This window comes from Morone saxatilis, unplaced genomic scaffold (assembly GCF_004916995.1).
Source record: "Morone saxatilis isolate NCDOM2014 unplaced genomic scaffold, NCSU_SB_2.0 Contig18, whole genome shotgun sequence".
NCBI lineage: Eukaryota > Metazoa > Chordata > Actinopteri > Moronidae > Morone > Morone saxatilis.
Window position 1 is genome coordinate 27799906 of NW_023339740.1, and position 5331 is coordinate 27805236.

Consider the following 5331-nt stretch of genomic DNA (forward strand, 5'->3'; position numbering starts at 1 on the left):
ACACCGTACAACACATAAAATAAAAACAGTAAGGAAACAAGAAAACAGATAAGAAAAGACAATTGTAGATAGTTCAGTGAGGTATTGCATTCTGAAAAGGTGAGTTTTTAGTCTTGATTTGAAGAGTTTGAGAGGTTCCGGGTTCCTGAGGTCCGGTGGGGAGTGAGTTTCCAGGTCGGGGGGCAGAGCAGCTGGAAGCCCTGTCCCATGGTGACGAGGTGGGAAGGGAGGAGACAGAGAGGTGGACAGAGGAGCAGATTCTGAGGAAACGGGGAAGGGTTGGCAATGTGGAGGAGTTCGGGACAGATAAGGAGGGAAAGGTTGTGGATGCCTGAACGTAAAACAGGGAGGATTTTGTACTTCATGCGGAGGTATTGACCGGGAGCCAGTGGAGTTGCTGCAATGTCTAAAATTATACTCATTTGCTTTTATCATCACGATGAGGCTGGGTGGCCACCAGCAGAGGCTGGTTGGACAGATTAAATCACAAACTCTAGTACTGTTTATCCATTCTCAGGTGCGTTCTGTATTTTGAGGCCCATGCTTGTTTCTAAATCCTGTGCACTGTGTTGTCAAATTTTTGTTTCATTATTTTTTAAATCTGGAAGTACAACAAAACATCTGACTTTATTTAAAACATCACAAAGGTTCTAAGAATATTATTTTATGTTTGGTGTTGTTTTGGATGGCTGGATGCATTACATGTTTTATACAAGATCACGATTTTGATCAGTCACTATTCCTGATATAGAGATACTTGTCTCTTTAACCCGTAAGAACAAATAGGGATAAATTATAATAAGCGGAGGGAGGGTTTATAGAGATATCATCAAAGATAGATATTCAATAAATATTCAAAAAAATATAAATTCATGAGCTGTAGCAACTAGAGTGATTGAGTAGTTATCCTTACGTAACACTACTAGTGTTTCAAACCAAATCATAGGCATGACAATATTACAAGCGTTAGTCAAGAGTTAAAGAATGTACGTCATTCCTTCTATTGTATCAGGCTAAATTTCCACAAAAAAAACATGAATAATCAGTGTCTACATATAAGCTTATAACATCGAACACCCTGCAATAGCTTGAACACAATGTTTGTGTGCACACGTGCACCTCTCCTAATTAAGATAATTGAAATAGTAATCACTCATTAACAACCAGGTATCAGAAGCACCTGGACAATGCACAGCAGGAGGGAACGGGGGCTGATAGAAGAGCCAGCAAGCTCTCCCTTTTTACCATCGCTAGGCCTACATCTGAACGCCAGTATGGGCTGTATGCTATCATCTAAGAAGAATTAACAACCAAATAGTAAACATCTTTGTGTCCAGACAGCTCGACAAGTACTGAACACTAAACACTTATACATCATGTGGCTAGGAATTTATGATGAGGAAACCCGTATAGTTCACCTAGTTATACGGTGTGTTTCTCAATACCCGTCACTAACCAGAACAGTAAAGTATCCTCTAATATACACCCCAATGCTCACCGATACGTTGCAGATGGAGATGTGAATCTCTATAAATCCGATGTGATGATACTCCATCTTCCTTGATTCAAAGATATCCTGAAATTTACACAAGCTAATCATATCAGCTATTATACATCTCTGACAAGAGCAAACCTAACTAGATCCAATGCCTCTTTCATACTGTAAAACAGTATAAATATGTACCAAAAGCATGCTATGATTACCAAGTAGTATGGGAATAACTGTGACATGTGCCCGAAGCGGAAAAGCTGCCCGCCAAAGGAAAAAGTCTATACACAGGCTTGAGATGAGCTAAGTAATATGAGCAAGATATCCGAACTCTACTCCTCGAGTGCCCAGAGAGGCGCCTTTAAATAAAATGTATTATTATTATTATTATTATTATTATTGTGTAACTATTGTAGGTTTATATGGCCACCATCTAATAATAGTGAAAATGCAGTAATCAGAACAGTGAACAACTGAATACTGTTTGCCACAGATTGACTGTATGTCATGGTCTGTGTACTGGTCCAGCAAAATTTATTGTAATTTACTTAGCATTGAATAAACGACAGTCTGAAGGAATCAGACATTTGTTTTATTTATTTAATTACTGTAGGTCTCCAAATAAAAAACTCTTTTTATTTCAGCCTACTATGTTCTATTTGAAATGCAAATGCTGTACGAAAATATCATATTCAGATTTAGATTTAGATGACTTTATTTTCATCTTTGGCACTGGTCAATACACACTGTACACAACAATACATAACAACAACACACAATAATGCTATGTTACCATAGAAAAGTTAAAGTGACGGTAATAAAAGGGACTGGCCTTCGTTAGCCTTCATGACCATCAGAACAGTGCATAATACACAGCAGTAACTGATCAATAAAAAAAGATAAAATTTAAAATATTTTAAAAAATAGGGTCAGGTAAGTTCCAAGGGGCCTTTTTTAAACAGGTTCTCACTGAGGATGATCACAGCTGTTGGATTAAACGATTTCTTGTAACCTATTGTAATAATTTCTAAGAGGTAAATCTCTTTTAGATAATGTGGATTAATTAAATGTATGTTTGAATTAAAGCTATGTGATACCATCTTTTTTTCCACCATTTTATTTCACACCTTCATTTCTTCTTCCACTTTTTCTGTTGTGACATCTTGCTGTGGTGGCCACTTCGCAGGGCATGCTTCCTCTACCATGCTTTATTCTGGTATGAGGAAGATGGCAGTGTGGTAAACTTGTAGCCCTCCTTGAAGTTGGACACCGTTGTTCTCCGTAATTTTCGTAGGTGTTTTTAAATCCGTCATCATATTAAAATCACTACGTACAGAAACCCTGCACACTGAGTCTGATGCGTTTTTATATTTGTTGTGAAATTCACAATACTACATGATTTTGTGGCCGCCTCACTTCAAAGTAGAAAAATAAATATTGGGTCCAAGGTGTCAAGAACAATTTCAGTTTCACCTGCTGAAAGGAGCTGTCTGCTTCTGCTGTCTCTCTGTCTCTTGCTCCCTCTCTCTCTCTCATTTCCTCCCTTGCTTCCCTCCACTGGAGGTACCTCCGAGGCTGTCACCACTCTCTGCCCACGTCTTGTATTTGGCACCGCGGTTACAAGAGCTGTCCACCTGACTGGTGTAAAAACGCAGAAAATATAATTAACACTATTAACACAATGTGAAGTTGTATTTAAACGAGTGACAATATCAGACAATATCAAAAAATCTACTTGGGGTGCAATGGCCTTAATAATCGTTGGCAGAGGACCAAGGTTGATCTTGTTAAAATCCCCAGCCGTGATGATGTTAGTGTTCGGGTACTTGACCTGGTGCCGGCACATCATATTGTCTTACTCTGTTAATTCTCTGTCTGTATCCGGTTGTAGTACACAGCAGAGATTACCTAAAGAGAGTAGAATGGATGGCATATTTTCAAGTTAGTCAAGGAGGAGCGAGAGAGTTTTACACCTTGTTTGCACAGGCAGTGTAGTGAAAGCAGCACATTTGCTGTGATTCGGTCACAGTTAAACAATGGCATCACTCAGCCTCTGTAGACAGTTGTACTGAATAAAATAGAAGCATGTTTTGTTGACAGATGCCTGTGGGACAGATGGGTAAAAAACACATCTCTAAGACTTCCAGACCATCCTTGCATTTACCAGATTATTTTTTTTTTCTGTCAGAAAGTTCATACAGAAATAGTGAAGGAGTACCTGGGGAGGGTGCAAAGTTTCAGTCAGTCAGTCAGTTAGTCTTCTATGTCCTGTTGGAAGCTGACATTTCATCTTGTTTTCAAAGGACTGGAGGTTTGAAAGTCAGGATACCAGTTGGTGCCTGTTCCACATTCCAACTCATCTTCCTCTGTTTTTCTTCTAATGCCTTCGCCATGGCACATTTACATTGTTATGGTTTGTGCTGTTCTATGGTCTGCTCAGGGTCACTGCAGGCCACACCCCATGACTCAGGGGTACTCATGCACAAAACAGCAGTTTGGAGTATATGGCCTTCTTGGAGTCTCTGGGTTGGGTCCTGGAAAGGATACCGCCTATAGACTCTATTGTTCTGCTGGGGGGCTCCATGGGCAACAATAAAGACACCTGGAGGGGGGAAGTGGTGATTAGGAGGTACGACCTGCCCATTCTATTTACTGTCAAATGAGTAGTGCGCTTTGTTATATATTCACATCCCAAGGTTAGTAAATCTAATGATACCTGAGCTAGAAGCAATAGGCCACTTGGCCAACTTCTAACTGGGCAATTCGATGTGCAAGTCACAAAATTCACTACCTTCGTTTTATTTAAAGGGGACTGAAATATCCAACACCTGCTATAATATATATTGAGAGTTTGGGAGCAGAGGTTGTTTTACCTTAATTAATTCTATGCATTATGGTAGGGGAGATCATAGGGCTCGACTTACCGATCCTTATAATCCCTTTGGAAAATATCTTAAACATCAGCGGAGGGTGTTGAACGGTATACTAAGGATATCGCGATGGCTAGGAACCCACCTGTGTGGCGGGTACTCTTAGCTCCTGCTATTAGTACAAAGGGTTGCGTCAAAGGACACTCATCCAAGGTCGTTTCCGATCAATACTCTGTTTACCCTGTTGGGTCCAATCCTCGGGGTTCTCACTCGTGTCGTGGTGTGTGTTGGGGGAGTGATAGATGTATGCCTACCACCTATAGATAATCCCTAACACCGCTTGTATCTCTACACATCACTTGCCGCTCGCATTCTGACGCAGGTAACACATCTCATCAGAAGTCAACACCACGCTCTCCAAATCAAAACTTCTGAAACACATTTCCCAGAGAGGGTTATACTGGGGCAAAACCCACTGGTCAGATCTTTCTTTATTCGTGGTCGTATAATTATCCACACTTTTTGGAACTTTCATGTTATTTGATGTAAGTAGTACTGTAACGACTATGGCAAACCGCACTCGCCTTATACCAACCCCAAACTCTTATAAGTGTAAAATATTACAACACTCGCAACTGTAATCGACGAGCAACCCCACCCAAGTTGATCCGTTCCAACCCGCCCCTCTCAACCCATTACGAGACCACCAATCCGAGGTAACACCTTGGGGCCTGTTTAACTGTACACTTAAGTCAGTGTTTACTTGCTACTGACCACACAGCGGTCATATGGTAACACAGGGATTAACAAGTAATCACCTCCTACAAAAGCTACTGCAACAAAAACAATATCTTTCATCTTTCCTTAACAAGCGATTTCAACCATGAATTCTCTGAACCCAAAAATGGCAACTTAAAACCCACCCCCGGGCCTACCAGTGACTTTAATCAGACTCAGTGCCCCAAAACAGTC